The sequence below is a fragment of the Sorex araneus genome, chromosome X (genome assembly GCF_027595985.1).
Source record: "Sorex araneus isolate mSorAra2 chromosome X, mSorAra2.pri, whole genome shotgun sequence".
In the NCBI taxonomy this organism is placed as follows: Eukaryota; Metazoa; Chordata; class Mammalia; order Eulipotyphla; family Soricidae; genus Sorex; species Sorex araneus.
Genome location: NC_073313.1, coordinates 87,368,902 through 87,390,868, shown reverse-complemented (window position 1 = coordinate 87,390,868; position 21,967 = coordinate 87,368,902). Strand labels below are relative to the sequence as shown.

Genomic DNA, 21,967 nt, shown 5'->3' with positions numbered 1-21,967 from the left:
CCTCCACCCCTCTCGGAGAGCCCAGCAAGCTACCGAGAGCCCGCGCGGCAGAGCCTGGCAAGCTACCTGTGCGTATTGGATATGCTAAAAATAGTAACAATAAGTCTCTCAATGAGAGACGTTACTGGTGCCCACTCGAACAAATCGATGAGCAACAGGATGACAGTGACAGTGAGAGTTGTTACGGCCATTCAATGTTCCAACACCAATCCTACTACCATAGCGACCTATCCTCCACCATTGTTCCCATTTACCAACCACTCCCCCACCCCAAGCCTGTCCGCTTAGCAGGCACAAAGTAATTTATTTTATATTGCTGGTTACAACTAAATGATTAATAGAATTATCAAAAAATACTCAGTAAAAGAAAATTTGTGAAAATTGTTAATCTCACCATGGAGCACTGACTCCTTGTCTGAGGGTTTGCTGAGCTGTTTGTTGCTAGTTGAGCCTCTGTTTTCTTGTTTTCATTTATTGATCTTAGTTGGCTTCTATGTTACTTTCCCAGTCTAATTTGTTGTGCTTATACTGGGGATGTTAGTATTGTGGAATTTGGAGGCATGATAACGCTGCATCTGTGGTATATGCAGCACAACACACCAGAAACTCCATTATCTGTAGTGCTGGCTCAAAGGGTGAGTTTACATTGCCTTGGCTATGGGGTGTGGGTGTGGCTGCCAGGGCTTCTGGAAGTATGGAAGAGTAGAGGGCCCCAACTCTGAAAGGGTCTTCTGTTTTCTAAACTTGCTACCCTACAATCTATTCTCCCCATAGCAAGTATCCCTTTGGTAATTTCTCTGCATTTTCCATAATACCTAAACTTTCCTATGCCCTTCCAGGCCCTGCATCAGTGATCTCTAATTTTAGGATTCAGGAGAACCACCTGGAGATGTTAGCCCACAGGATTCCAGACCCCAGCCGTAGGAACTCTAGTTCAGTAGGTCTGTGTATTTCCTTTGCTTTGGGGTGGGGGGAGCTAAACTGACAGTGGTCAGAAATTATTTGTGGCTCTGTGCTCAGGAGTGATCCGTGGTGGTGCTCAGGATATGGCGCTGAGGATGTGAACCATGGTGATGGTCACCACAGTCACATACAAGGCAAGTGTCGTTACCTCCAATACTATCTCCCCTGCCCCTAATTCAGTAGGTCTTAAATGGGGTATAGAAGTCCACATTTGGGACCAGAGACACAATAGCAGGTAGGGTTTTGCCTTGCATATGGCCAACACAGTTCAATCCCTAGGACCCCATATGGTCCCCCTGAGCCTGCCAAAAGTGATCCCTGAGCACAGAGTCAGGAGTAAGCCCTGGGCACTACTAGGAGTGTCCCCAAATCAAAACAAATGAAAAAATAAATCCACATTTTATTTCTTTTTTTTCCAATTTTTTTTATTTGAGCACTTTGATATACAATACTGTGAATAATAGCATTTCAGGCATGCAATGCTTCAACTCCAATCTCACTGCCAATGTCAGCATCCCTCCACCAATATCTCAAGTACCCTCCCACTTCCGAGGCCACGTCCTTAGGAAGCTCGTTTTTCAAAAGTATAATCATAGATTATGTCACATGTTTCCAATATATTGACTCACATGGTTCTGATGTGCACCTTTATAAAAGTACCCAGTATCATACTGCTACTAGACTGTTTCAGCCATACTTAGAGGTAAACCCACTCTGAAGGATCCAACTCTTGCCACCTCAGAATCTTACCCCCCTTCCTGCCACTCCACCTCTGGGCCTGTGCTTGTGTTTGCTCTACCCAGAAATCCTTGCTTGTACAGACACTCTAGAATGTCTCATCCTCCATGCTATGCCTAACCTTCATTCACGCTCCTCACCCATTATCTCTCGATCCCATTCTTGGGCTTCCTAACATAGCTAGCTAGATGACTGATTGTCTCTAGGAAAAATGTAGGGAAGAAAGGAAGGGAGAAGGAAAGGGAGGAACAAAGGAGGGTGGGAGGAAGGGAGGAAAGGGAGGTAAGGCAACAAGCAGGAGAGAAGCGATGTGATGGAAAGAGACCCATATCAAAGCAATGCATTGGAAAGGTTATTCTGACAGTGCAATGGAGACTGAAATGGAGAGAAACTGGAAGCTGAGAAATGTCTTACAAATGAATTCAAAGAGACGCTCGAGGCCTATAGAGTTTGAATTTGGTGGTGGCTGTGAAAAAAGAGGTCCAGCTATGACAATGATCATTGGAAATGATCAGATGATCTCTCTGGACAAGACCTGAGTGCTGAAAGGAGGTAACGTGAAATAACCTTTCAGTAACAGTATTGCAGATCACAGTGCCTAAAAGGAGAGAGAGCTGTCTGCCCTAGAGGCAGGCTGAGGTGGGGTGGGAGGGAAACTGGGGACATTGGTGGTGGGAAATGTACACTTGTGAAGGGATGGGTGTTGGAACATTGTGTAACTGAAACCCAATCATGTACGATTTTGTAACTGTATATCTCATTGTAAATTTTTTAAAGATTTTTTATTGAATCTCTGTGAGATAGACCATTACAAAGCTGTTCGTGATTAGGTTTCAGCCATACAGTGTTTAAACACCCATCCCTCCACCAGTGTACATTTCCCAGTATCAGTGTCCCCGATTTCCCTCCCATCACCACCTGGAGCCTGCCTCCTGCCTCTGTGCTCTATGACAGGCACTTCTCTCTCTGCCTCCCTCTCTCTCTCTCTCTGTCTCTCTCTCCCCTCCCTCTCCCACTCCCTCTCTCCTCTTTCTCTCTCTCCCACCTTCCCTCTCCCTCTACCTCTCTCTCTCTCCCTCTGACCCTCCCTCACTCCCTCTCTCTCTTTCTCTCTCTCTCTGCCCTCTTGGGCATCGTGACTTAATTTTTAAAATAAGGTCCAAACGTGGGAGATTGCAGATAACCTGACCTTAGCTCACTGCTTTTGTGCTGCCATTCAGTACCCTTGTCTATAATTTTGTAGGCAGAAAAATTATTCTTGCTGAATCTGCTTTTCGAAAATGATTCTCAAGGTTCTTCAGAAATTTAAAATAGAACTGCCATATGATCCAGCAATTGCACTTCAGAGTATAGATGCAAAAGAATCGAAAGCCAGCACTTCAACAGATATTTGCATACCCATATCCGTAGCATTTTTACTCACAATAGCTCAAGGGTGGAAGTAACACAACTGCCCACCAAAGGAAAAATGGAATATCCTTCTGCCTTTAAAATATAGGGAAGAAGGGACTGGAGCAATAGCACAGCGGGTAGGGCATTTGCCTTGTACGCGGCCAACCTGGGTTCGATTCCCAGCATCTATATAGTCCCCCGAGCACCACCAGGAGTAATTCCTGAGTGCATGAGCCAGGAGTAGCCTCTGTGCATTGCTGTATGTGACCCAAAAAGCAAATAAATAAATAAATAAATAAAGGGAAGAGCTGAGGAGATAGTTAAAAGAGATGGAGCTCATGCCTTGCATGTGCGAAGTCCCAAGTTCAATCCATGGCATCATATGCCTCCTCCCCCAATACTTCTGGGTGTGGCCCTTGCATCATTCCCACCACCACCCCACCCTCCAGCACTGTTGGGTCTAAGTATTTGTTAGACCTATACTGCTGGGTTAAGTATTAACCAAGAGTTACACTCATAATTAAAAAGAGGAATTTTAAAAAGGGAATCCTTATACATACTGCATAGATAAGCATGAGAACATTATGTTAAGTGACATAAGCCAGTCAAAGGAGGACAAACACTGCACAATCATACTTACACGAGGCACCCAGAATAGTGGAATTCATAGAGATAGAAAGTAGAACGGTGGCTGCCAGGGGGTGGGGAGGGTGGGAAATGGGAAAGGGTTGTTTAATGAGCGTAATTGCAACTTTGCATGATGAAAACACTTTGTTCAACAATCACTGTCACTGTCACTGTCATCCCGTTGCTCATCGATTTGCTTGACCGGGCACCAGTAACGTCTCCATTGTGAGACTTATTGTTATTGTTCAACAATATGATCAGAATATTCTTCATACTAAGGTGAGTTAAAAAATGAGGGGTCAGAGGGACAGGTCAGCATGTAGGGCGTTTGCCTTGCACACAGTCAACCTAGGCTCAGTCCCTGGCACTCTATATAATCTCCCAACCCAGGAGTAATCCCTGGGCAATGCTGGATGTGGCCCAGTTAATCAAACGTAAAAGGCTACTCTGAGGCACCAGCTCTCTGTTACAGGAGTTAAGGCTTTGCCTTGCATGTGGCGGGCTGATCATTCCATTCCTGGCATCTGGCCCGAACAATGGCTCCAGTGGTAAATTTTCTTAAGCCCCTTTACACCCATTTTACCATGGCTTAAATTTAAAACTTTTATTTGTTTTGACAAGTGATCCTCCCATAGCAAACGAGATCACTTAGCCTATTTAAAACCATTCCGTCCCCGGAGCTGGAGTGATAGCACAGTGGATAGGAGGGCGTTTGCGTTGCACACGGCCAACCCAGGTGCGATTCCCAGCATCCCATATGGTCCCCTGAGCACCACCAGGGTTAATTCCTGAGTGCAGAGCCAGGAGTGACCTCTGTGCATCGCCAGGTGTGACCCAAAAAGCAAAAAAAAAAAAATAAAAACCATTCCATCCCCGCCCAGACCGAAACCCCCGAGAGTGGCCGCACATGAACGGCTCCTCCTCTCCTAAAAAACCATGATTCCAAGGCCTAATGACTACTTTCAGCACCCAGCAGCTTCTTGCAGAAATGCCTCTAGACTGTGAACTAAGCTAAGGCCCCATGCCTTCCTGGGAGAAGAAAGGTTTTTCTCTCTCGTCCTTTCCTTTCCCAGCAGCGTGGCGACTGCCATCTTATGGAGCCCACTAAGCAGAGGTACAAGCTTGTAGTGACGCGCCTTCTGGCATAAATTTATCTGGACTTAATTACTAAAATAACAGTAATCCAAAACCTCATATACTCTTCATTCTCAGTAATGGAAAACAAATTATCAAATGATGCCTTTTTGGCAGGTCTGATTTTGGGGGGGAAATTCCAATTAATAATAGTGAGTTTTCTGTTGAAATATTGAATGTAATCAAAGAGAAAGTAAAGTGAAAATCATCAGCCACACAGGCGGGGGGTGGGTGGGATGGGAGGTATACTGGGGTTCTTGGTGGTGGAGCATGTGCACCTGTGAAGGGATGGGTGTTTGATCATTGTATGACTGAGACTTAAACCTGAAAGCTTTGTAACTTTTCTCATGGTGATTCAATAAAAAATAATAATAATAAATTTTAAAAAAGAGCAAACCAGCAGAGAACTCAAGAATCATCTCCAGTAGTGCTTAAAGACCTTAAAATACAGAAAGGTCTTATCTAGTTCCTTCTTAAATGTCCAATATGTGAGTCAATAAACATTTTATATCTCCTTAAAAACAATTCTGTCAGTGTCTCTTCAGAATTCTTTCTAGAACCCACAAGACCTAACATGCGTCTGTCATAAACTCCAGGTCCTTTTATGTTCTGCCACCTCATTCTCTGGCTTTCAGCATATGGGACTTCTGCCCATGGCTGCTGTCTGGTCACTCTCACCTGGAGCCGACCATCTCCTTGCACCCTTTTCTCTCCTCCAAGCATGCATCACTATTTGTAAGTACACTTAGATGATCTGATTGAACTTGTTCTCTCCAGTAGATCAGGAACCTGTGGAGGCAGAGAAAATTTCCTACCTCTCCTTACTATTTATTCCTCCCATACTTATGCTGGATATCGATATGTTAGGAAATGAAAATCTGTGTCCTATGTTAATCCAGTGTCATCCTCCCCTTAGCCATACCTGCTGCTTGTTGAAAGGGAAATGAACACCCCCTTTTGGAAGCAAAGTGGCAATATTGTGGGGAGCCTGAAACACTGATATGGAAATAGTCATCCTGGTAGTTCTGCTTCAAGAAAAAGAATCTGGAGGAGCATAAAGGTGTCAGCTCACAAATGCTCATCCTAGCATGACACATTAGAGCAATAAAGCTGGAACCCATATATAGAGCCGTCAGAACCAGAAAGCAAGTAAACCCATTCCAGACTGGAGCATTACACAGCATTTATAGATGTTGTTGGCTGAGAAATAGTGGCATGGGAAAATATTGTTAAGACAGAAGTATGGAGCGGGCACAGATAATCAAGAGAACTCAGTCATTTTCAACATTGCTTGCATTGAGTGTCAGTCTGTACTGTAAAAACACCCAGTTAGACTGTAAAAAACAGCTAAGGACGGGGATAAATAGCATATACAGCATAGGACACAGCATAGAAGACCAGAGTGGCAGATGGCACAGACGTATGGTAGGAAACACACAACACAGAGAAGATGCTGCGAGATGCAAACAGCAATGACAGGGGACTGATAAACACATGGTGGCAGAGAGGTGGTGCTATGGGCTTCAGGAAGCTGCAAGCAGCCAAACATGGACTGAGATGGCAAGGACCTAGGCAGCAAAAACCAAGAGGGTGATGGAAGAAGAAGCAGCAAGTGGCAGAGAAGCAGTGAGAACTAGCAAACAGTCATGGGCTTGCTGTCCCAGAAGCAGAGGTTCCCATGTCTGTGGCTGCTGCAACCCACTGAAATATACCCATATGGAGCTAGGAAATAAAGAGCTATAAGAGTCACAACAGTGACAACATCGGGTGTTTGGCTTGCTAATCTTCCATGCTGTTCACAAGGACCCAAAAGTTAGCCAGTTAGCCACTGTAACATTGTGAAGATGTGACAGTGAGTGGAAAATTAAGGATAGGTTTGTAGACTATACCAACATTTGAAAAGTCAGATATAAAGATAATACAGGTCATTGCTGTATGGTGACACTAATTAATATACTGTCTGATTAAAAGTTGTGGAGAGAGTTGATGTCATCTCAAAAAAAATGTAACTGGGGCCAGAGAGATAGTATAGGAAGGAGTTAAAGCACTTGCCTTGTATGAAGCCAACCCCAGTTTGATCCCCAGCATCGCATATGGTCCTCTGAGCCCCACTAGGAGTGGCCCCTGGAGCACAAAACCAGGAGGAAGTTGCTGGGTGTAGCTCAAATATCAAAAGTTAAAAAAGTGCAAGTGCATGGTGATGCTATCCATCAATAACTAGAGTTATTGTATTAATTATTAAGCAATATCTGCAAATACCAAATCTGTACATAGTATGTCAGAAACTGCTATAAAGTCATATGTCAGTTATACCTTAATAAAAAGAAATTCTTCACTGTGAATTCAAACTGGGTACATTCGGTGGCTGAGAACCGTCCCCTCGCCATTGATGATGACAGACGAACAAACGAAAGGACAAATGGGAACAGAACAAAGGAATGGGGCCACAGGCTGGTTGGTAATTCATGACCGCTTATTTTTCTCTCACAGTATAGTTATATAGAAATCGTGAACAGTGGGGGTACACATAGGTGTGGTTGAACATTATCATAATAAACAGATGTAAAAGCCCTCCTTCAGGAGAAGTTCGTCTAGGAGATTAACTCAAGGACAAAATCTCAACTGGGGATTCAGCACTCTAGATTACTAGGAAATCTGCTCAAGGTGGGATTCCATCTAAGGGTATATTGCTTTCTCATTTCCTTAGCTAGAAATCCATTTAAACAATCATATTAACTTTACTTCTTACTAGTATTTTTGGTCATTTTTATGAACAGTGTAAGAGATATATTAAGCTTAAAGGGTGGCTCTTCCTGGGGACATCTCGCTATGTATCCCAGACTACAGTCCTCAGGCCAGCTTAGTCTTTCCTAAACCCAGCAGGACCTTATTCAGTTACTTCTTTTTGGGTCATGACAGAATTTGTTCCATGACCGTGCTCTAAATTATACTTCTTACAGTGATTAGCCTGTCCCTTTTCTATGCCAGGGTAGCTTACAGCTTGTCCTGGGTCCATCCAAGTCCCTCACAGGACCCTCCTTTTGAGGATATTAAGAAGTAAGGGCAACTGAGGTTTAAGTCAAGTAAATATGATGGATGCCCAGGAGTAAATATTATTCAGAGTCAGTTAACTCCCATGTTACAAAAGCATAACATCAATTGTCTCCCTGTGTCTATACAAAAAAGGACATTGCTAAACCATGCAAAGGACATAAAGGAAGAGAAAAGCAATATAGGATTTGGAGTTCCTGATGGAATTGGGTGTGCCTTAGGAGCACTGTGATGGGTGCAACTTAACATAAGCTCCCTGTGGGAGGAGCAAGGACAAAGCAATGTTATCCAACAATTCACAGGCACAAAAACGCAGAAGTTAATGTTCCATTCTATATACAGCAATAACTCTGGTAGTGGCATTGTGGTTTCCCGAAGGCCAACACAGGAAGGTTTAGAAACCATTCAAAGGTCATCAATGACAACTTAGGCATTGTCTATGGACTCATGACCACAAAGGAGGCCATCACTGACACCCAGAAGACCATGAACGGCCGGGAAACTGGTGTGACTGCCGCTGCCAAGGCTGTGGGCAAGGTCATCCCAGAGACGAACAGGAAGTTGACTGGCAAGGCCCTCCGTGTCCCCACTCCCAACGTGTCTGTCCTGGATCTGACCTGCCAAATAGGATAAAATCAAGAACAAACCTCGCAGAGGTTCCTTAAGAACATCCTGATGACCAGATGATCTCCTGCGACATTATCACCCACTCCTTTATCTTCTGTGCTGGGGCTGGCATTGATCTCCATGACCACTTCATCAAGCTCATTTCCTGGTACAACAATGAGTTTGGCTACAGCAATTACGTGTTGGACCTCATGGTCCACATGGCCTCTAAGAAATAAGCACCACCCAGGACCACCAGCCCCAGTGAGAGCACTCAGCGGAAGAGAGAGGCCCTTAGCTGCTGAGGTGGCCTTCCCCCACTCATCCAACACTGAGAATCTCCTGACTTTGAGTTTCCATGCCAGACCCCCTGGAGAAGAGGAGGGGCTTACGGTGCCCCACCGTGTCATGTACCATCAATAAAGTACACTACACTCCCCACCATTTTTTTCAAGAGAATTTGCCTTAAAATTTGCAAGCTACAATTGCATAGCAAGCAGAGGTTTTCCGCAAATTGTATGTGTATTGGGGGTGTCTATGGGGGTGCTGAGGGAGATCACATTAAGGTTCCCCAAGTCATCTTTGGTACCAACTTAAATGATTCTCTTTTTGTGGCAGTGCTGGGGATAAAACCCAGAGCCTCACACATTCAAAGTGAGTGCTACAGGGGGCCAGAGAGATAGGACAGCAGCTAGGGCATTTACCTTGCACGCAGCCAACCTGGGTTCAGTCCCCGGCATCCCATTTGCTCCCCCGTGTACCACCAGGAGTGATCCCTGAGTGCAGAGCCAGGAGTCAGCCCTGAGCATCGCCAGGTATGGCCCCAAAACAAAACCAAAATAACAAAGCAAGTGCTCTAGTGTTGGTCTGCGCCCCTGTTCCCTGTAGCACTGTAGCACTGTTGTCCCGTTGTTCGTCAATTTGCTCGAGCAGGCACCAGTAACATCTCCATTTTTTGAGACTTGTTGTTACTGTTTTTGGCATATAAAATATGCCACAGGTAGCTTGCCAGGCTCTGCCATGCGGGCAGGATACTCTCGGTAGCTTGCTGGGCTCTCTGAGAGGGATGGAGGAATCGAACCCGCATGCAAGACAAATCAAGGCAAATGCCCTACCCGCTGTGCTATAACTCCAGTCCCCCCTGTTCCCTTAGTGATTTTATTTTAGACTTGCGTGTTTGGTTTTCCAAACATTTTACAGAAATCATATATTACCTTTTAGAAACAGGCAGACAATGAAGAAAATATTATTGCATCAAAGAAAGAAGCATCTGTGTGCTGGGATAATGGGCACAGTGTCCTGCTCAGGCACATGGGTGGTCGGAAGGAGCCTTGTGGGCATGGAGCTGGGTCTACCCTGTGCCACTCCCTTAAATCCCAGGCCAGCACTGTCCCTCGCATCTGCAGGCTTCTCGCCCTTGAGCTTCTAGCAGTCAGGGCCAGCTTGACAGCAGAAAGCTTCGGGATTTCTTGGCTAGTCAAGGTCCCCTCTTGACTGTGACCCTTAGCAGTTAAGGCGTGTTAGCACTCCGTGTCATGGCAGTACACGAAGCAAGTTTGCCAGGGCCATTTGGCAGCAAGGGTTACTCCTCTGCCTCCCACAGAGGCGCAGGCTTCCAAAGGCAAGGATTTTACTGATTGCAGCTGCGACTAGTAGATGGCAGAGGAGAATGACTATTCCCCATTAGAAAACCGGTATTTAAAGCAGCTGTTAATTTTGGGGTTTCGTGATCATGTCTTTCTATTTTCTGATACTTGATTGACTAGCCGCCTTAATTAAGAGTCCTTATTTATAACCTCAAAAGTCAACAAAACCTTTCTGGTCCCCAGGGCTAGATGGAAATGTCTCAAGTTTATGGAGGTTTCACCCTTATCTTTTGCTGAACACCAAAAGAATGCAGGAACATTCTCTTCCCTTGCCTCCTTTACTATCCCACAATGTTTCAAATCATTTAGAAAGTTTCAAGGCGAGTGGGAAGGTCATTGCCTCAGTGGGAAGCTGCTGAATCAGAGCTTTGCAGAGGGGGGAGGCGGGGAGGAGGGACAGTGGTGCCGAGGCAAGACAGCTGGAGGAGAGGGCAGCACAGATGTGAATGGGCTCACTTTCCTGACCACTCAAACCCAGGAATGTATAACAGTCACGATTGGATGTCATCCTCTCTTGTGGATTGGCCATAGGTCATTCATCTTGGGACTGGTCTATGGGATTATGTCTCCGTTGCTTGCAGAAATTTCCAGGGGGCTTTGCAAAGGATGATGGTCCCAAATTGCTAGCTAGCGAGCAGAAGGCATGCCTTTCTGAGCAACCGGGGCCTCACTCTCTCACGCCACATGTAGCACTGTAGCACTGTCCGTCCTGTTGTTCATCGATTTGCTCGAGCGGGCACCAGTAACATCTCCATTGTGAGAATCCAGCAGTGGAGTCATGTCAACCTCCTTGCTGGATTGTTGGGCTCCCATAGAGTCAGAGTTAAGTTAAAGCCAGAAACTGCATTTCCTGCGCTGGGCCCCTTAAGAGACTCTTTAAATTACTCTCTACATCAGCCTTGCACTCCAGCATTCAAGGTCAGCTGAGGCCTGGCCGCTTCCAGTTCTGAAGAACCTTGGCTCTTGCCCCAGGCTTACAGGCTCTGGCTTGGAGGGGAGGCACTCTCTAATGCCCATTGATAGGTTTTATTTTCTGATTGTGCCCCCAAGCAAGGGTACAGGTTTGCTAAAGAGTTGAGCAGTCACCATCTCTGGGGGTTCGTCCCATTGTTTCGCTGGCAGGGAGCCCGCAGTGGAGAGCTCCGACTTTCTGTATGTCCACAAGCAGGTATGTGTGGTTCTCAATCACATAGCCCCTTTTATCTGTAGGCCAGTATCTATCAAACATGGGCATTTGGGAATTTTGAACACTGACCCGGAAGCACCTCCCTGGGTTATGTTCAAGACAGAAGCACTCAGGAGCCAGTTGATTGAATTTTTAGTTATCCGTCGTCTTAGGCCACCTTGTTGCCAGCAGGAGCACCAAACAATTCATAAGACCGGGTCCATCATAGCATTCTTGACGGATGGCCACCACCGGGGCAGGACCATGAGGGGGCGAGGAGATGGCAGGTCACATGGGTCCTGCCTGGTCACAGATCTGGAGTGAAAACTTTTCCCTATTTACAAGCCAGTGTCTTGCCTCCCGTCAGAGTGCAGTATGCTATGCGACCACTAGACAGCAGTGTTGCATCACGAGACGTGGATACTTGCTGAGCTGGTCCACCATTCTTAGTCTCAGCTTCCTGGGTGTGTGCAAAAATGTGTGTATATGTGTATGCCTCTGTGTTGAGGTGTGTGTCTGTGCATCTGTGTGCTTGTGTCTGTGTGTGTCTCTGTATGTGTCTGTGTCTTTGTGTCTCTGTATGTCTCTGTGTGTCTCTATGTATGTCTCTATATTTCTCTGTATGTGTCTGTGTCTTTGTGTCTGTGTGTGTCTCTGCCTCTGTATGTGTCTGTGTGTGTCTCTGTATGTCTGTGTTTGTGTGTTTGTGTCTCTGTGTGTTTGTGTGTCTGCATGTGTCTTTGTATGTCTGTGTCTGTGTATTTATGCTGTGTGTGTGTGTGTGTGTGTGTGTGTGTGTGTGTAGTCTCTAGGGAAATCTGTGCTGTTCTGGGAATATTTGGGACTTTTCTCTCCTAAAGGCTAGCCAGGACTGGACTGGGCTGTCCCAGGCTCATTGCTGCAAAGGGTGGTGCAAAAGTTACAAAGAAATGAGGAGGGTGGCTCCAGATAATTCAAATCTCCTATTAATCCCTTATGCTATCTGATTGTTTGAGGGGCAACCTATCAGAGAGCAACAGGGGATGACTAACCTATATAAGGAGGGGTCTTCTGAGCTCCAGGATACCGCCCCTTTTTTCCCTCTTCTTTGAAGGATAGTTCCCTATCCACTGACAATCGTTTTCATTCTTCTCATGGGCCTTTCTCCTGGGTTTTTCCTGGAAGGCTTTTCCCTTATTACTGTTCCTGCTACCTCTATTGTTGCTGCTGCCGCTGCTGCCCAGAAGTGGGGCCACTACCTCTATATCTGCTCCTCCTCCACTACCTCTCTATCTGTTCCCTCTGCTACTGGGGCCGTAAGCTGCTTTGGTGACCTCTGTGGCTTTTGCTGTTTGGGTATTTTCCCCCCTGCACTTTGATGCTTCTGGTCTTTTATCAGCTTTTGCCGTTTTTACTTTTCCCCTGTTTTTTACTTGTGGCTTCCACTGTTGAAGGGAAAGAGAGAGATTTTGCTGATGCTGAGCAAGGAAGTTGCTATAAAATTAAGAGACACTAATGACCTCTGTTGTTCAGGGGGCTGTGCTTACACTTCATTGACAAGGACCACTACACTTTAGCCAACACTCACTATAACTCATTGGTGCCCCTGGGTGGGTGTCCTGCAACTCCCTGATTTGATTTCACTGTAACCAAAGAGGCAAAGACAGAGCCCTAAAACGACCATTATCACTAGTGCCCACAACAACCCCCTTTCGGCCCAGATTATTAGCATGGCCCAAGAGCGCTTAGAGGTGGTCTCCAGGGGCTGTTCCCGCGCCGCCTCTCGCTCCCAATCCCTCTCGGACCTTCCTACTGTTGCTTCTGATCCCTCCCCTCCGAAACCCGAATCCCTGCCCCCGGACGAGGGCATGATGACTTTAGAAATCAAACGGGAAGGTGTTTTCGGGTCTTATTGACACTGGTGCAGATGTAACGATCATTGCCAAAAAAGACTGGCCAAAAGAGTGGCCCCTCACCCCCTCGCTGACTCACCTTCAGGGTATAGGCCAATCCCAAAACCCTATGTTAAGTTTGTCCCCACTTGATTGGCGCACCGAGGAGGGCAAATCCGGGACTGTATGCCCTTATGTTCTGCCTGGGCTCCCTGTCAATCTCTGGGGCAGGGATATTCTCTCACAAGTGGGCTTTTTACTAATTGACACCAAGGGCCCCTTCCCATTGAAAAATTACAGGCCGCCAAGTTGTTAGTGCAGGTACAGCCCGGCACCCCACCCCCATTTTTGTGATAAAAAGAAATCCGGTAGTTGGAGGCTCCTCCATGACCTCCGGAAAATAATAAAACTATGATCCCCATAGACGCCACCCAGCCTGGCATCCCTTGCCCGTCGGCTATTCCCCACGGCAGCTCTAAGATTGTCCTTATTCTTAAGAATTGCTTTTTCTCCATTCCCCTCCACCCAGAGGATTGCAAGCGTTTTGCCTTTTCTCTCCCTGTCACAAACTGCGCTGGGCCCCAGCCCTCACTTCCATTGGAAAGTCCTGCCCCAAGGCATGTCCTATAGCCCTACCCTTTGCCAAAAATACGTTGTTTCCATAATTTACCCTTTTTGCGCTCTTTTATCCCTCCTTTTACTTTATTCGTTACATGGACAACATCCTCTTGGCCGGTGCAGCCGCTGACCTGCTTCACTTGGCTGCGCAGCGTCTGACTCAGACGCTGCAACACAGGGGTTTCCGCATTTCCTAGGATAATACAGATGCACCCTCCCCAGCTTTTCCTTGGTTTTGAACTTGCTGCCGTGTCCAAATTATTTGCCTAAACCCCTCAACCCTTTAATCTTTATACAGATAGCTTTTATATTGCCACCCCCTCTCCCTGGAACACACCAAAAAAAAAAAATTGGCAGTTGGTGACTGCTACGGGATCTATGAGCAGTAAATAATACCATGATCATTTTTTGGGGTACTTCAACCTGGACTGCCGTCCCCAGCAGCCATTCCTTCAGAAATGTGTAAGACAGTACTCGATTTAAAAGACTGCTTTTTCTCAATTCCCTTGCATCCTGATGATCACCCCTGCTTTGCCTCTAGTTTGCTAGCTTCTAATTAGAAAGAGCCCAATGTACATTGGAGCAACCCCATTGTCAGGGGGACAAGACCAAAGGTAATGTGGACGCCCGTAGGGCAGGTTTAAGAATTTCTGTGTGAATGTGGTGCGTGGGGTGCGCACCCGCGTGAAAGAGGACCGGTCCGAGCGAGTGCAGGAGTGTGACTTGTGCGTGTGCCCTTAGTGTGTGTGTATATTTGTCTCATTATATTTCTCTTAGTTATGCTTATTATTATCAGCAGAGAAGTCAGGAAAATGCAAGATCATGTGGTTGAGTGTTTATTAATATCAGGAATGAAAAAGTGTGTCATTAAGGTGGTCTATCCGCCTCAGAAGTAGTCTTGATCTTAAAATTGTAACATCTGACAACTTAGGTTTCAACAACTTTGTCATGGATTGTTTTGCCGGCTTATATCAACAAAAGCGCTTTCTTGACCCGTTTTTCACAAGCAAGGAAACTGGCTGGTCAGGCAGAGAAACGGGGAGCAATGTTCCCAATCGGCCGACAGGGCTTAACTTTGCCCTGGGGACTTGTTCCTTCCTTTCTCAGTCTATCAGTTTTTTCCCTGCCATTTCTGAGGGGTCAGATCGATAGATCAACTGCAGATGTGTGCACATGTACATGTGGTGTTTTTTAGTGAACTTATTGTCTGTCTGTTTGTCTGTCTGTCTGTCTCTCTATGTGGAACACTTGAGTGCTGGAGCCAGAATGAAAATCAGTGGTAAAAATTAGGCCTGGGGAAAACAGGATCATCTCGAGAGATCAGAGTGATATGCAGTTCAGCAATTTAAAGGATCTATGTGATTTTGGAACCTGTTAGACCAGGTTTAAACAAAGATTTCTAATTAGAATATGGCGCCTACAACGAAATTGAAATTTTTAGTCTAAATTTTTTATTGGAAGAACATTAATAGTTATTACCAATTGAAATTCTTTTGAATTCCAGTATCTGTACTATCTAGAAACAGCTACAGAACTAGAGCCAGAAATCTAAAAGTGAATTGAGAATTCAGAGTGCAAGGTTTATCTTATAAGCCTCCGCCAATTTTAATGAGGAATTTAGCTGTTTTTCAAACAACAGAGGTACAGAAACCCTCAAAATAAACAAAGTTACTTGTGTTTCCGTAGACATTTGATAGTCAAAATTTTTTTCTATGCTATTATCGAAGTTTGGTTAAAAAATATATATATATATATATATAAATACCCGAAGGGCTCTTTCTGTGTTTGACAGCATGCTTGTATTGTGGAATTGATAAAGTTAGAATGCTCATGATTTGAACTAAGGTACAAAAACTGTTGAACTTAAGCCAAAGAAGATTTACTCATGTTTCATGAAAATTGATGGTTTAAAGGTCTTATGCTGTTGTGTCAATGTACTTATACATCTGCATTGGATTATTAGAATGTGAGCTGAAATAATTGTAGTAAAAACAGGTTCGAAGAGTAATGGTTTAGTTAAAACATGAGTTTTTTTGAGTTCTAAAATTGGTTGCAAAACTTGTCCTACCAGTGTTTTATTTGATTTGAGATAACAAAAAAAAAATTTAAGCTACTTAGCTCAGGGTTATAAGGAGTTAATCTCAGATGTCAGTTCGAGGGTTTTTAAAGATTTCCCTGAATCTACCCCCCCCCCAGCATTCCCAGCTCTGCCCCAGTCAGACTGGAAAATGCAGACCCTCCTCAACAGTGAATTCTAATCACACTTTTGCCCAGCAGATAAGACTTGCTAATCCAGTTTTTTGACTCTTCCAAGTATCTGGTTCTTGCAACTTTGTGAATGAGAAAGGGCTTGGGAAACAATTGATTCTTATATTTGCATTAGAACACACAAAAAAGAAATAGTGGGAAACCTCCTTGTAGGAGGAAAAGTCTATGCTTATATTTTAACAGATGACACCTACTAATGTACTCCTGGTCCTGCTATGGCTTCATCTGGAGTGAACTTCATCCCCCTGGTACTGACCCAGACTCCACTACCCACAAGGTCCTGCTGACCCGACTGCTGCGGTTCGCGACCTCGCTGACCCTGTCCAGGACGCCGTGACGCCCGATTCTCCTGTCCACCATGACGGGGCTCATGCTTCCACCTCCCCTGCCCCCTTATCTCCCCTTTCCCCATCTCCTTCTGATTTTTAGCCCCCCTCCTTTTTTTGGGTACCTCCCTTGTTTCCTCCCAGATTTTTAATTTTACTTGGCAAGTCCTTAATGAAGCGGGCGATGTTGTCAACTCCACTTCCACTTTGCTTCCACTACACCCTGGCCCGAGCTCTGGGTTGACCTCTGCGCCCTCCCAATGCCCAGCAGTTTCTGGTCTCTCCCTGATTACGCTGGCAGCCACGCGCCCAAAGCCATTCCTGGCCATGGCGTCATTTCTGACTGCTCCACCCGCCGCCACCGCCAGAAACTTCTCTCCAACCCCATCTACGTTTGCCCTGGCCACCGCCATAGGCTACAACATAACCCCTCTCTTGCCCGCACTTGTGGAGATCGCCCTGATTTTTTTTGTGCCACCTGGGGCTGCGAGACCACGGGCGACACCTATAGGAAACCTTCCTCCCCCTGGGACTTTATCACGATCCGACGAGCACCTCACACGCCCTCTGTTGATTGTGACCGTGCGTGTAATTTCCTCACCATCCAATTCACTTCTGCTGGCAAACGGCATCCCTGGTCCAATACTTTGCCCTGGGCTCTTCACCTGTATCACCTCGGCTACGATAAAGGCTTCACCTTCTCCCTTCACCTTCTAAAAACTACCCTCTCCTCACGCCCTATTTCCATGGGCCCCAACAACACCCTTCACCATCATCGCCCCCCTACCCCCCGTCGCTACCCACCGGCGCCCTCCGGGACCCCGCCACCCACATCCTTCTTCCGTCCTACTCTGCCTGCGGGTCCAGCACCCTCTTCTCAGCCCATCCTGGATATGGTCAACGCCTCTGCTGCCGCCATCACCGACCCCGCCTATGACCAATGCTGGATCTGCTACTCCTCTCAACGGCCATTCTACGAAGGCATTGCTGTCCTCGGCTCTCCATTGAACGTCTCTGACGCCAACGAACTCCGCTGGGAAGTGGGGCCCACGCACCGATTGACTTTGGGACATGTGGTGGGATCCGGACTTTGCCTATTGGGGCCCAATATGCTCCCCCCGTATGATTTAGTACCCGTTTGCAACCAGACTCTTGTTATATCCAATTCCTCCCTCCACGTTAATGCCACCCTCTATCCTTCCTACATCGTGGCCCCCGCTGATACCTACTTCGCCTGTTCCTCTGGCCTGACTCCTCACATTGTTACATCTGCCTTCCCGGCACATAGCGATTACTGCATTTTGGTTCTGCTTTTGCCACGCCTCACGGTTCGCCCTGCCGATGCCCTGGTCTTCTCCTCTTCTTCCTCTCTCCTGCGCCACCGCCGTGAGCCTGTTACTGCCATCACCTTTGCCCTCCTCCTCGGTCTGGGTGCTCCAGGTGCCGATACGGGCATCTACTCCCTTGTCTCCTCTCAGAAAACCCTCCACCAACTGTCCCTTGCTGTGGAGGCTGATGTCCGCGAACTTAAACAGGGCCTTAACTACCTAACTGACACTGCTGGCTCTCTGGCTGAGGTCGTCCAACAAAATAGACGCAGCCTTGACTTGGCCTTTTTGAGAGAGGGGGGAGTGTGTGCCGCTCTTTAGGAGGAATGCTGTTTCTTTAAAGATAAGCTTGGGCTAGTTAAGGATAGCATTAGACGAGTGGAAGAAAACTTAGAGGAAAGTAAAAGATTGAGAGACCAGGAGGAATCTTGGTATAAAAATTGGTTTTCCACCTCACCCTGGCTCTCGACCCTGTTGCCTAGCCTCCTTGGACCCTTCATCGGGTTCTTACTGCTAGTTTCCTTTGGCCCATGGGCATTCCGCCGACTCATAAATTTCATTAAGAACCAGGTTGATGAGGCAACCAAACGTTCAGTACAGGTCCACTCTCAGCAGCTCTCCCAACACGACCCCGAAGGGCTGGATAACTTGGAAAAGCCCACACTTCAGCCCCTGAGCTTTGCGGAGTTCGAGCACCTGAGTACCTGGCATCCCGCCCCCGCTCACTCTGTTCCCGGCTGTGGAAATGCCTAAGACGGGGATAGCTTGGTGCCAGTATCTGGGTGCAAACATGGCACCACCTAGAGTCGTGCACACATTTTTTTCTAACCTTTTTTGGTCACTGCCATGTCCAGAACTGGGAGCCCACCAAGTAACCTAAGGCAGGCACTCCACCCACTCGCTCATTATTATAATAGAAAAAGGGGGGGATGTTGGGGACTGCTCAGGACCCTGAACAAAAGAGGACCCCGAAACCTTTACCCTGGACAAACCAGAAAATTCCATTACCAGCTTTGCTTGACCTGAGGCACAGGTGCCCTTGTGACAAAGGAAATAGCCAAACTCAAGAGGTAAAAGTAGCCCAGGGCAGTTAACTAAGAGACGCCATTAAGCCCCCCATTAAGTAGAATACCTTCCTCTACCTTGTGCATTCCTCCTGCCAGATGCTCCTGCCAGATAGACCCTTGCCTTCCCCTCCCCACTATTTCTCAATCTACTCTTGAAGAATGTTGTAAGCCCACCTAATACACCCCGAACCTTTCCTTATTTGGTCTGAGAAGACACTTCCCTGATGATTGACAACTTATGTACCAACCCCCTGCTAAGAAAAGTATAAAGCCAGCGTGGCAGTTAATAAAGTTGCCCTTGATCGGCATGTGTCGTCTTGGGCCCCCTATTTATTATCCTCACTAGTTTTATTTCAGGTCGGAACCGCTCACAGAACCCACCCAATTAGGAGCGCTTTCCACTGCTGTCTCTCCGCGGGCCGGAGAGATCTCCAGGGGAACGCGCATTAGTCTATAACTGCTTTGTCTTCTGGATGACTGACACTCAATGAATAAGGCACATAATGAATTTGTGAATGAATGCTTGAGGCTAAGTGGTTCTAAATCTCCTATAACCCTATAACCTAGATTGGCTCTGGGTGGTGAGCGCATTGACAGTAGTGGACACTAGGAGGCAAAATAACCTCAATTTTCTTCAGTTGCTGGCTGCCTAATGGAGAAAGGGCTGCCTTGGCCCTTGACATCCCTCTTCGGTTCCGAGGAGAGTTTGGGGTATTGTTTTGTTTTAAAACAGGGAAACATAAACCAGGAAAGCATCTTACGAGCCCATTCATGACAGCTTCTGCCTTCTAGTAGTTAAAAAATCCTTTGTCACCGTTTAACGCCTGCTTTCAGGTAGTTAAAAGCATTCTTTGGTTCATTAGAGGCCAATCACAGACGCAGACATGCCCCAAGTTGCACATTCAGTGGCAAGGCCCATGGTACAGCAGAAAGGATCCCATTTCATTGAGTCCCGATAAGAAGCATACAGAGAGGCTGTCATTTCAGCTGATCACGGTGACACAACCACACTGTCCAGCCCCTACTCTCTTACTCACCAATCTTTGCTAGGCTTTTGTGTCTGGTAGAGGTGTGTATTTCCCCACCACATTGCTGCCAGCGTCATCTGGGATGCTCCCCGGGAAAGCTTTCTGTTGTGGGGCTGCACATCTCAGTCAAGGGTGGCTGCTGTGCTAAGCTCATATCCCTGGATCCTTAGCACCCAGGGCTAAAGTATTCTCAGGGTCTTGCAAGAGTCCATGAATCCAGACCAAAACACTGTGCTTGACCCAAGAGCCCTGCAGCACCTACACACAGGAGTGCTAAGGGCGAAGCAGGTGAGGTGCCTGGTGTGGAAATCTTTGGGAAATCCTCATTGGCTCTTGCATGGGTACAGCAATGAAAAATGAAATCTGGGGCTGGAGCAATAGCACAGCGGATAGGGTGTTTGCCTTGCACGCAGCTGACCCGGGTTCGATTCCCAGCATCCCATATGGTCCCCCAAGCACTGCCAGGAGTAATTCCTGAGTGCAGAGCCAGGAGCAACCCCTGTGTATTGCTGGGTGTGACCCAAAAAGTGAAAAAAAAAGAAAGAAAAATGATGTCCTCTATTGCAAACTACAACACCCAAAAGGAGAGAGAACAAAAGGGAATGTCCTGCCGCAGAGGCAGGGTGGGATGGTGGGGGATGGGGTGGGTGTGGTGAGAGAGATACTGAGATCATTGGTGGATTGGTGGAGGAGAATGGGCACTGGTGGAGTGATGGGTAAACGATCACTGTATGACTGAAATGCAAACATGAAAGTTCATAAGTTTGTAACTGTACCTCACAGAGATTCACTAATAATTTTTTTTTTAAATGAAATCCTATTTTCCACTTCAACAGCTGTTAAACCTGTCTGGCTTTGGAAGGGTCACCGGAGGCAGGGGCTGAGAGACTTCTTTGAAGTGAGGACAGATGAAGGCAGGGCCACGTTTTTATTTTATTTTATTGAATCACCGTGAGATAGTTACAAGCTTTCATGTTTGGGTTACAACCACACAATGATCAAGCACCCATCCCTCCACCAGTGCACATTCCTCACCACCAATATCCCAGGTATACCCCCACTTTCCCACCCTCCTCTAGGGCCAGGTATTTGGCATGAGTTTTGCCACCAGGTAGCTGGTCTATTATTGTGTCAATTCAATGGGGATACCGACATACAATGATTTCCTTTTTCTTCAACTACTCCTCACAACTGGGAAGGTTCTTGAGGTCTCCCCACTTCAGAGATCTCTGATTGGGAGAAGATAGGAGGCAGGCAACACTTCTTCCAACCACCACTCTCCCCCATGTCACATACACATACACACACATACACACATCCCTGCTACCAATAGTACTCCCAATGACCCCCACTACTTGGCGGTTTTAAAACAGGGAAACAAAATTGCATCAAAATCATCTCCTCCCTCTAGAAATCATATGCCCCTTCTTGAGCGTCCTGAAGGAAAGGTGCCGGCATTATTGATCCTTGTACCCACAGTGTAAATACAGCCTTCCCAGACTGGGACACTCAATGAATAAGGCACATAATGAATTTGTGAATGAATGCTTGAAGCTAAGTGGTTCTAACTCTCCTATAAGTTACATTGGGTCCCCTTGTCCAGAAGCCAGTTGTCTTTGGTGGAATAAGGTAATATAACTGAAGCCCCTTTTCCCTCAGGGATGCCCACTGAGGAAATATGTCCAGCCCTCTCATGTCTGCTGCCCCTGCTCATTGCCCTCCTAATTCCTTCTAGTCCCATTCCCCTTGGTTTTTGGAGGCTATAGGCAGAGCCACAAAGTTGGAAATGCCTAAAGGAGATGTATAATCAGGAATGGCATGGCATTATGCTCTTCTCACTGATACCTTGGTGTCTTTGTTGTTGTTTAAATTTGAGCTGTTGCTTTTTAATATACCTGAGGCCCCTGACTTCTATTTACCCATTACTTCCCACCTCAATTTCTTTCCTTCACTGTCCTTCACCCTAAACTCTAGGGGTTAACGTTCATCTAGGCAACCCCACCTTTACCATATCACATTTTCCCATCCAGTTATTCTATATACCACAGATAAGTGAGATCATCCTGTGTTTGTCCTTCTTCTGACTTACTTCACTCAGCATGATATCTTCCAATTCCAACTATGTTCCATCAAATTGTA

The 21,967-nt window shown here is 46.4% G+C and overlaps 1 pseudogene; it reads left to right on the top strand.

The window, feature by feature from the left end:
* Positions 1-560: 560 nt before the first annotated feature.
* LOC129399748 (glyceraldehyde-3-phosphate dehydrogenase-like) lies at positions 561-8,750 on the top strand (annotated as a pseudogene).
* The last annotated feature ends 13,217 nt before the right edge of the window (positions 8,751-21,967 follow it).